General features: G+C 34.7%; 1 long non-coding RNA gene across 7 annotated transcripts in view; it reads left to right on the top strand.

Moving 5' to 3' along the window:
• LOC106558107 overlaps positions 1-12,134 on the top strand; it is a 66,081-nt gene that overhangs the window by 49,804 nt on the left and 4,143 nt on the right. For all 7 annotated transcript variants that reach the window (XR_005382061.1, XR_005382059.1, XR_005382058.1 and 4 more), the window contains one exon: positions 7,591-7,660. This is a non-coding gene — a long non-coding RNA (uncharacterized LOC106558107). The remainder of the gene's footprint in view (positions 1-7,590; positions 7,661-12,134) is intronic.

The raw sequence follows: 12,134 nt of genomic DNA, 5'->3' as shown, positions 1-12,134 counted from the left end.
TGGGAGCAGAGCCATACACACTAGATGCCATGTCCCGAGATCATGCAGAGCTGAAACCAATAGTGGCTGCTCACCAACTGTGCCACCCAGGCGCCTCCTTGAGGAAAATGTTTTTAAATGACTAATCCAAATGCTTAAAAATTCAGAAAGCCTAAATGAGTTGCTTAAATAACTATGGAATTAAAAAAAAAATCTCCAAAATGATAACAATGAAAATATCACCTATCACAATTTTATGCTGTTAGGGAAACTTAAATGAGAAAAAAGTGACAATGACCCAAGCATTGAATTAAATAGGCACAGAAAGAGTCCTGAAATTATCCTGAAAGTTAATGAGATATAAAAGTATATAAAACAAAAAAACCCTACAAAACTAAGGTTGGTTCTGAAACTAATACAATTGAAAACCTTAAACATTTTATAAAGAAAATAAGACAAATGTCAGAAATAAGATTGAAAATTTGTCATAAATATATGTATATATGTATATATTTAGCAGAGATTATACAGTTAATAATTATTAAAAATTAGTTTAAATTTGAAATTTAGATTAAATTGAATTCTTTCTTAAAATATACTCAGCCCTTACTCAGAAAGAAATAGAAAATCTCAATAGAAAACTAACCATTAAAACTATTGAACTGGCAGGTAAAAAAAAATAATAATAATTATTCATGAGAGACACACAGAGAGAGGCAGAGACATAGGCAGAGGGAGAAGCAGACTCCATGCAGGGAGCCTGATGTGGGGCTCCACCCCGAGACTCCAAGATCACGCCCTGAGTGGAAGGCAGATGCTCAACCGCTGAGCCACCCAGGTGTCCAGGTAAAATATATTTTTATCCCCCAAAATAAATACCAGGCTCAGATAAAATGTGGTAGATGTAATTTTAAGCTTAATATGATTTTTTCTAAAAAATGGGGAAAAAGGAACTCTCCCAAATTTTGTGGCCAACATAGCCTTAATATCAAAACTGACAATGATAATATAAAACAGAAAAAAAATACAGATTAATCTCATGGAGTAGGTATGAAAACACATTTATAATAATACAAAGTAAAAATACAGCATGGATTAAAATGACAAAATAGTATGACCAAGTTGAGTTTATCCCTGCTAGTGCCAGACTAACTTAACTTTAAGAAAATCTATATTGTAACCATATTAATACATTAAATGAACAAAAGTGATCTTTTCAATATATGTAGTAAAAACATTAGATAAAATCTACTGTTCATCCATAAGTTCATAGCTAAACTAGAATGAAATTGATAAAGGTTAAATAATGGCTCTAACATAGAGCAAGCATCATACTTAATAATGAAGACTGAAAGGTTTATTTTTAGATAAATAACACCTGCTATCACTCTATTTATGGGGGGGAAGAGAAAGACCAATACCATATGATTTTACTCATATATAGAATTTAAAAAGCAAAACAAATGAACAAAGAAAAAAGACCCAAAAAGTAGACATTTAAATACGGAAGAGAAACAGGTGGTTGCCAGAGGCAATGTAGGTGAAGGGATGAGGGAAATTGATAAAGAGGATTATGAGGCACAAATGTCCAGTTAAAAAGTCAGTATAGCATAGGGGATAGAGTCAGTAAGATTATAAATATGTTTGGTGACAGATCATGGCTATACTTACTGTGAGCAGCACTGAACGATATTTACTATTGCTGAAGTATGTTATACACTTGAAATATAACTCTCTATTGTTTATCCCTCAATAAAAATAACTTTTAAAATTTGTGGTTTGGAAATTTGACTTGTGTTCACTGGAATGGCTCATCCCAGCTCTGCATGCCATTGGCTGGGCTTGATCATGCATTTGTAGAGAGCTGGTAGTTGAGTTTCTCCTTTCGTGACTCTACGTGGGTTGGCTATTGATATGAATGAGGAAGTTAACTGTGCCTCATCACCCAGCCAAGGAGCCCAGGTTTGTTCATATGGTGGTACCCACAAGGTTCTAAGGAGACCATTTGCAGAGAGATCAGGCCTTATCATCCTATGATTTTGAAAGCTTCTCTGTGCTTCATGTTTTTTGTTTTTGTTTTTAAAGAATTTATTTATTTGAGAGAGTGAGTGCAAGCAGGGAGGGGAGAGAGAATCTGAAGCAGGGGCAGCCCGGGTGACTCAGCGGTTTAGCGCTGTCTTCAGTCCAGGGCGAGACCCTGGAGACCCGGGATCGAGTCCCGCCTTGAGCTCCCTGCATGGAGCCTGCTTCTCCCTCTGCCTGTTTCTCCCTCTGCCTCTCTCTCTCTGTCTCTCATGAATAAATAAATAAGATCTTAAAAAAAAAAAAAAAAAAGGAATCTGAAGCAGAGTCCACACTGATCATGGAGCCTGAGGCAGGGGCTGGATCCCGTGACCATGAAATCATGACCTGAATGGGAACCAAGAGTTGGTTACTGAACCGACTGAGCCACCCAGGCACTCCCCACCTACCCGCCTTTTTAATTTTCTTTTTTTTTTTAATTTTTATTTATTTATGATAGTCACAGAGAGAGAGAGAGAGGCAGAGACACAGGCAGAGGGAGAAGCAGGCTCCATGCACCGGGAGCCCGACGTGGGATTCGATCCCGGGTCTCCAGGATCGTGCCCTGGGCCAAAGGCAGGCGCCAAACCGCTGCGCCACCCAGGGATCCCCCCGCCTTTTTAAAGTAGGCTCCCCACCCAGCATGGAGCCCAATACTAGGCATGAACTCACAACCCTGAGACAAGACCTGAGCTGAGATTAAGAGTCAGACACCTCAGGGTCCCCTGTGTGCTTTGAGTTTTTAAAATGGCAATGTATTAGGGTTCTCTGTAGAAACAAAACCAATGGGATGTATATATCTATAGAAGGAGAGTTGTTTGTTCATTCGTTTGCTTATTTTTAAGAAACTGGCTTACAAAATTCTAGGCAGGGTGAGTCCAAACTTGCTGAGCAAGGCAACAGACTAGAGAACCCAGAGGAAAGCCCCACATTGCAGTTCAGGTCTAAAGGCCCTCCACTGACTCCTAACCCTGGGAAACGAACAAGGGGTAGTGGAAGGGGAGGCAGCGAAGGGATGGGGTGACTGGGTAATGGGCACTGACCGGGGGAACATTGAAGGGATGAGCACTGGGTGTCATACTATATGTTGACAAATCGAACTTCAATTAAAAAATATTTTTAAAAATAAAAATAAATAAAGCCTCTCTGCAGCACGTTTCTCTCTTGCTCAAGGGAGGTCAGTCTTTTGTTCTACTCCAATTTTCAACGGATTGGATAAGGCTCACCTATATTATAGAGGACAATCTGCTTACTCAAAATCCACTGATTTAAATAATAATCATGTCTGAAAAAACTTTTGTTTTTCAGAAACCTGTAGAATATTGCTAGACCACATATCTGGGCACCATGCCTAAGCCAATATGACCTAGAAAATTCACTAACCTAGTCAATTTGGCCAAAAAAAACCCTGATCGAGCAAAGCCCACATTCTACTTTTTCAGTAGAATTGAAATTCCCACTGCAGGAAAGTATACAATATAGGAATGGGAAAATGTGTGGCCATTTGGGGGGTAATATATGCATATGTATACAACTTAAAATCAAAATATTGTGGTCTATATTGTCCTTTCATATAGTAGGAAAGTTTGGAACTTAGGTAAAGAAAATCATGATTTTCGATTATTACAGCTTGATTAGAATTTGTTACTATAAAGGAAAATCTTGTATCTGCAGCACATATTTTTTATATCATAATAAAGCTGAATTTATATCATGTGCAAATGGTCTTGTTTGAACACACAATGCAGCCTTGGTACTTAGAAACTGCTTATTTCAACAAAGACAAAACACATGCATGCACACGCACAGAATTAAACTATCTTTTTTTTTAAAGTTTTTTTTGAGTTCATAAAGTATTGAAAGTAATGTCTTCAAAAAGACACAATTTTTCCTAATAACTTGGCTAGTGCAAACAAAACAGGCATATTTTAAAATAAGAAGCAGAGACTTATTATTCAGATATTCTTGTTTAAATCATGTACAAGTGTGTAAAAACTAAATTATGTATAGGTAGATTGTGGGAGGTTAACATTAGAATGCTTAAGACATAAAGCATTAGTTCTTTCTTTTGAGGTAATTGATGTGAACCAAAATGTGATTGGACTACCAGATGCCATGCTTATCTCATGCTTATTTTAACGACTAGAGACTACGTGCCATTAAGAATGAGACTAACTGGTAGTGAGATGCCCTGTTTCAATCCCTAACTTGCAGATCTCTGCAAATTATTCAGCTTTCAGGGCCCTGATTCCTCATTTCTAAAATCGAATCTCTGATCTTTCCCTCAAAGAGTCTATGGATTAGGATTTTAATGCATATGAAAAGACTGACTTTTCTATTTTTTGATGGTGTGACATCCCACTCAATTCTAATCAGGAAAATATTTTAACTGCAAATAGCAATACATTTTATTTCTAATTTCCTAGCATTTGAAACTCAAATGGTGCTTAGGAAACTTTCTGATTGGAAACTAGTTGTAAATAAGTTACCACTCATTAGGATCTGTCATTGAATTATTTTTCATATGTACTATTTCTTATAAAGCAGGGTGAGTTTTTTTTTAAATTCCATGATTCTCTTTATTTAATGGTGGCTTAAAATGAAACCAAAGTGTTTACCTATTGGTATTTTTCATATCATATTCATAATTTTATGGTATACATTTTTGTTGAGTAGATGAATAATTACATACTGATTTCTTTATCCAGTTTATTAATGAGCAGCTGGCCAAAATTATCTTTTTACTATGTTACACTGTTTCCAATCAATGTGTTGTATCCTAGCTGAGGATTGTTTGTTTTCAGGGAAGGCAAAGCATCTTGTAGGGTGGAACAAGCTTAAAATAATCTTAAAAGGCAAAATAAGAAAAATCAGTATTGAAATGCTGTTGTCCAGGGATGCCTGGGTGGCTCAGTGATTGAGGGTCTGCCTTTGGCTCAGGTCGTGATCCCGGGGTCCTAGGATCGAGTCCCACATCAGGCTCCCCGCAGGCTCTGCCTTTCTCTCTGTGTCTTTCATGAATGAATAAATAAAATCTTTGAAATGCTGTTGTCCAAAGGCTATTGTAACATATTTTGGAATAAAGTCGAGGATATTATTTTTAATTATTGTAATTATATTTTTGACTTTATATTATTTTAATTACAAAGTTTGATGAGGTTTCTGAGCATATCACCTTCTAAAGTATTTGTAATGAGAGGTAAAATTGGTGAGTAAAAACTTGGACACAATAGCCAAAGGGAGAATAACACCTTATGTATAAGAAATACATGCATGTGTTTGCTGAATTTATATCCAAATGGACTCCATCATTGGCAGAATGAAGCACTATGATAATCTTGCATCTAAAATAGACTTCAATCTGCTATATGAAACAAAAATATTGAGACAGATGAGTATTAATTGAACTTATGGATCCTTTATTTTGATTTATTTTAACGTACACAACCAAAATACCCTAAGTAACATTTGCATAATAGACAGAAACATACTCAAATAGAGGTATTGCCACAGAACCACCATAGTCCTGCTGACCCCTGTTACAATAGCTGGCCATACCTGGGAACAAGGCTTCCTTTACCTGATAATGACTCACTTGCACTCAACATGTTTTTTTGCTCCTTTTTCACTATTTTATATCATCTAGAAAAAAAGAACTTAACTAGAATTCTTTCAAATATGCATTTGATAAGAGACCTTATGATGAAGATTAGCATCTACTTGAGACACATCTTGAGAATGATCTCAGGGGTCAGTGACCCAAGCCAAACCAGCAAAGAGACAGTGTGTGACCTCTGCATTCTCTGCCACATGCATGATATTAAATAATGTAAGCATCAAAGAACTAAGTTTTTTAAATATTGAAATTGTGCTAAATACTATGTAACACTCCAGCATTCTTGAGGAAGATACTGCCTGCCAGTTTGTGTTTAAAGGAATGCTGCATAGAGGGGAAAAATGCTACATAGGGCTTTAAAGAGTGTAATCTTCAAGCCTACATAAATTGTTAATTTCAGGTCACATGGTATCTTCAATATATAATCCTAGCTTTTGTGGGAGTGCACTATGAATATGATGGCAATTATTATGATTATATCTTGTCAGTGATATTAATAAATTTTACAATAATAAATAATTACTTAAATGATAAATTACCTCACTGAGTAGGGTTCAAGGTAAGGGCAGTGAGTATTGATTTTGTATTTATGTTGAACCATAACTAGAGAATGTCAATATACTTGTGTTCTGAGGAATCTGTCTTTCAGAGTTAATAAGAACACAATATAAGGAAATAGGAGTTTATTGCACTGTTTATCTGAAGACTAAGATTTCCTACCATAACTCTATTAGGAAGATTAAGAAATGAATTTATAAGACACCTTGTACCCAGGAGTACCTGAGTGACTCAGTTGGTTAAGGATCCAAATCTCAATCTCAGGTCAAGACTTGATCAAGGTCCTGAGTTCAAGCCCCATGTTGGACTCCATGCTGGAATCTACTTAAAAAACAAACAAACAAAAAACAAAACAAAAAACAAAAAACCTTGTACCCAAAGGATAGTAAGTGGTAAAATTACAGGAATTTTTATTAAAAAAACTAATATTCTGTAGTAGTAAAATGTCAGTTTTAACTAGGATTTTCTTTTTAATTTCTTTAAAATTGGACTAATTTTTACAATTTTTTTGGTTCGTTAAGGGTTCATGTATAATTTTCTTCAAATAATTTTCCTGTATTTTTCATACACTGCATTACTTCATAAATAAAATGATTAAAGTTTTAAAAATCATATATAAAATATCTGCTAATGCAACAAAATTCCCCCTATGCAATGGACATATCAGCAGTATACACAAATTTTGTTACAGAGACCCATGGAAAAAATAACTTTTCAGGAGTCTGCAAAACTACAACATAAACTTTGGCCACTGCTCCTTGTACCTTAGCTGGTTCTTTTGTTAAGCTCAATGACCAGTGTGATTATAACCTGAAGGTTTGAATAAATAGACTGCTGTGTAATTGTGTGTGTGGGGTCTGGGTTTGGGGATGGAAATGTGTAAAAGAAAGTAGAAAGCGAGAGATACAAAGGATTGTCTTAAATTGAGTTCCCTGGAGGCAGAGGCTGAGACAATGAGGGTGAAGGAGATTTACTGAGGGAGGAAGTGTTCTCAGGAGAAAGAGATGGAAGGAAGCAGGAGGGTAATGAAATAAAAGCATAGTGAAAATGTGTTTGCATCTGGAGACTAGCTTCTGCTTCATCCTGTAGGAGATTTTGAAACATGAATTGTAGCTCAGAGCTGGTCTCCACTTGAAGTATTCACACTCTAGCCTGTGTAAATTAGTACTAAGCTTCTGGCAGTGACTCTTCTGCAAGAGCTTTCTTAAAAAAGGAGGTACCTAGAGCTGTTGGCAGTCAATACTCAATGGCTGGAGGATTAGTGGCACCCACTAATTAAGTGGCACCCACTCAATTAAGGACATATTGGTGGAGCACCACAATGAGACATTTAATGTTTGGAAAACCTGAGTTTTTGTTTTGTTTAAAAAAAATAGGAAAACAAGATCTCTTAGAGGAAAGAACATGAACCATCCCATCCTAGCCTTCGCAAGTCGGTAAACTTTGGTAAGCTTCAATTTTCTCAATTATGCTATGGCATTGTTAATTAAATGTATTTCTAAAAAGTCTTGGAAAGTGCCTGGAATATCCTAGGTGTTCAGTTAATAGTAATCACTTGCCTTGTGATACTGATCATTTGTGTTAACATTGTTGATTCCTTAAAATTAGCTTATATTTGTAGAGTACCTGAGAGTTTGCTACATTCTTCTGTACACATTAACATATTTAAACTTAAAAAGACCTCTGAGGTCAGTAAGTTACATATTATCACCTTTTACAGATCAGCAAAGGCAGATTCAGAGAAGCAATATGGGAGACAAACTATATTAGCTTCCTTCTGCTAGATAATAAACTACTCCTAAGCATAGCAGCTTAAAACACCTCACATTTATTATCTCACAATTTCTATGGGTCAGGAATCAGAGTATACATTTACTGTGTTCTCTGCTTCAGGAGTCTCACAGACAGAAATCAGAATGTTGACTCATGTCTCTCTCACAAGATGGCAATCACCATATTGGTAGGGGCTGTAGACGTCTCCAGGTTCAAACAGAGCACAATTCACTTCCAAGTTCACTTAGTGGTTGTTGGAAGAATTTTGTTCCTCATAGTCTGGTAGACTGAGGGTCTCAGTTTCTTATTATACAGGTGGAAAAAAAATCTTGGAAAAAATAACTTTTCAGGAAAAAATAACTTTTCATTTGCATCTTGCTCTATGAAAGTGAGCAAGATGAGGATACAAATTTGGATGGAAAGAGTGCCGGTAAGAAAGTAGTACTGGCAAGAGCAAAATTGTGATCTTTTATAATCAACAAAGTGATATCCACCTTTTTTACTGTATTCTGTTCTTTGAAAGAAAGTCACTGGTTTCAGTTCATATGCAATGGGAGGAGATTATACAAGGGTGTGAATACCAAGAGGTTTGAATTATTGTGAGCCATGTCAGAGCTGCCTACAACAAAAACCAGTGTTTTCTTGGTATCTGCTATGTCAGAAATTGGTCTAATATAATATAGACTGTAATCCATATTTTGATTATTTTTCTCTTTTTGCCTTTGGCAAGAGGACACTTTTGATTAATTTTATAGGATCACATTGCTAGTAAGTTGCAAATCTGTACTCAGATTGCAATGATGAAAATTCAATATAAGTTGTCTGACTTGTATTAGATGTCAAGAATGACATTTAATCCTTTCTTGTGCCTTGCAGAGTGGCTTTTTTATATAGTTAACATTCAAAAAATTGAATATAAACTTAACAAAATGCTAACCAGAAGGATATTACCCTTTATTTTCTTCATTAATCTTGTTGAAATTCCAAAATAAAACTTTTCCAGATATGTGTAGAAAGTGAATATAATAAAGACAATTCTGTTAGATGATGACTAATACCTTCAATGTCCCCTCTAACTCTTCAGCATGAGGTGGGAAATTTTTTTCCTTACAAAGGCATACTGAACTGAATTCTGCCCAATGTGTCAATGCTTATGATTGCTTTATTATGCAGGCTTATGTCACTCATAGCTTATCAGATTTTAAATTACCATATAAATTTCCATAGTTAGACAATATAAGAGACATCAGTTTAAAAAGCATCAGATCTTATTTTCAAAGTTAGATAAGAAACAATCAACACTTTAGAATGAAAGTGATACCCCTAAGCTGGAACGTGAGAGCCTATCAGTATTATCTAGACTAATCACCATTTGCTATCACAATCATAGTACTTACAAAATAGAAACACTGGTTTAATTAATTGTAACACCTGCAGGGTAAGAAGATGCAGAATCTGCTGCTTTTTTGGGGACATGGGGGCTGGCCGAACATATCCCAGTTTTCACTCAACAATCTATAAATTATCCTAAATACATAGTAAAGGGAATGCAAATACCATCCTACCTGTGAATTTCAGTCCTGTATCTATTCCTATGGCAACAGTTTTGTCTTCCACCTATCCTTTTTAATATAACTTTTACATCAGTTCAAATTGTCTTTTTATCAACTTAACTCATGTTACCACAGGTGGCCAGGTAGGACTCATTAGCATCTAAGAAAGCAATAGGACAAATGTAATTAAACTACAAAGTAAAATTTATGTTTCATTTGGAATTTTGTAGTTGTCTAATTTCCGATTCTGTTCCCAGCCTAGATTATATTTGACCGCACATGTGACTTTCTACCCTATTAGATGGCCAACCACTTGAAAGTAAGGAATAAATCCCATTTATTTCTTTCACAGCATATGACAAAAAATCTTGTATCTATGTCAGGATTTAATAAGCAAAAAAAAAAAAAAAGACAAACTTTGTCATAAATAAAAAGTTGGCAGTGTCAGGAACCTCCAGCATCCCAAGAATGGAATAAGGGAATCCAGTTAATAACAAGAGCATAATAAAAGGAGTTTCAGTCCAAGGAAATGGTATTATACAAAATAAAACAATGCTTAAATAAAGGCTGATCTACATGCTTATTCATAAAAACCATATGATCAGAATTCAGCTACTATCTCTAGAAGGGTTTCTCCGTAGCTTGTAGAATCATTAATTATTCAGTTATAATGGCTAATGAACGTTTAAAAACATTCACCCTAATAATTAAGGAAATGAAAATTAAGATCATAAAATGTGATTTTCACCTATAAAATTAACATTTTTTAACTGCAGCAGTGAAGTGCTAAAGGATGCAGAGAAATCACTCACTCGTGCACACACACCACACATACACACATTTAACTTAAAAGTGAACAAATGCTTCATAGTACAGGAGTGAATAATATCACAGTGGCAATAAACATTAAATAAACTGTAAAATATACAATAACCTATTAAATCAAGTAGAACCAAATCTAATGAAAGGTGTTCAAGACAATGAAACAATATTAAGAGAAGCTTAAAAAAAGACATCAGTGGAGAATGTATGATGATCATGGTTTGAAATATATTGAGACAGAAAGAGGCAAAGAGAACGGAGAAACCTTGAAGACCTTATCCTCAAATTGACTGATAGATTCAGCAAAATCCCAGTGAAAATCCCCGCAGATTTGTGTGAGTATGCATTTGTCAGGAAACTGAAAAGCTGATTATAAAATTCATAGGGAAATGCAATTGCCAAGGCATTCTGAAGAAGCAGAAGGGGCAAAACTTAACTCCATAAGGGATCAAGATATGCTGTAAAGCTAGAATGAGTGGCATCAGTGTAAAAATAGACTAATAAATCATTGGAGAATTAAATGGAGCCTAGAAACAGACCCATGAATATGTGTATTTAGGAGTAGGGAAATAAATTATTATAGATTCTTATGGTGAAATAATTGAAAGACTTAATTACATGAGAAAATACTTATGTAAAAAAGGATAAAAAGTCTATTAATGTGGTTTTAATGGTTTAAAATATATGTACATACAAAGAAAAAATATGACCAAAATATTATCAGAGAGCCTCTCTAGGTGATAAAAGGAAATTTTTTGTCTCTTCATACCTCTTTTGAATTGCCATATATTGTATATATAATATTTAAATTTTTTATAATCAGAAATTGCCTTAAGACAGAAGTACAAGGCAAGAAAAACTGTTTAAAAAGTATATAATTACATTAAATAATTTTCAAATTAATAAGTTTGGATATGATCATTCTCAATTTGTTTTCCCTAAAATCTTAGAGAATATGAAAATTGGAAGTAAGCAAATATTCAGGTATTTTAGAGGTGAATTTTTAATGTACAGGTCAATGCTTATGACTTTGATGAAGGGTACTTGGGATATATGACACAAAGCAAATATTGAAATGTAGGTGACAGAGACTGTAAGATTCTATTTCTAGTTTGAATATCATTCTCTTCAATAAAAATATACACAGAGCTACCAGTGGCAAAATTCAACTTCTGCAGCATCCTTTAAGTCTTGCAAGATTGTGTGTTAGGACAGCATAGTTTTTAAAATTTTACAGAAAGTTCCTTTAGAAAAAAAAAATTATAGACTATTTCCCTTGATCTAACTTATTTAATATATAGAATTTTTATAATGTTATACTTTATTAAACAAATCCTCTAAAAGGGAAATATTAGTGATTTTTTTAATGTGATCTTTAGTTTTCTCTAGTGTATATAAATAAAGGGGTTGAAGGTATTATTCATTTAAAACCATTTTTTTAATTCATATATCTAAATGCTCTAAACTTGGAAATAAGTAGCAAGCATTGGAACATTGGAAAAGAAATCAAAGAGAATATTGAAAAGAAAGGAAATTTCATTGTACATTGATAAATACTCATGTAAGTCCAGGGTTTCTTTAAGTTAACAGTCCTCTCCCTCTCTGTCAACATTTCTGACTGAGGCCGGCCCCAAACCCTAGTACCACCTATGGACATGTAACCGAAATTTACAAAATCAGATTATTCACCCACCTTCCCCTGATCAAGTAATTATTTGGTCCAAGTCTAGAGATGGGATAGATTAATAGCTATTCTGTGTGTGTGTGTGTGT

The sequence above is a fragment of the Canis lupus genome, chromosome 31, assembly GCF_011100685.1.
Source record: "Canis lupus familiaris isolate Mischka breed German Shepherd chromosome 31, alternate assembly UU_Cfam_GSD_1.0, whole genome shotgun sequence".
NCBI classification, from domain to species: Eukaryota; Metazoa; Chordata; class Mammalia; order Carnivora; family Canidae; genus Canis; species Canis lupus.
The sequence above is the reverse complement of the archived record's forward strand: the minus strand, read 5'-3'. Positions and strand labels throughout refer to the sequence as shown.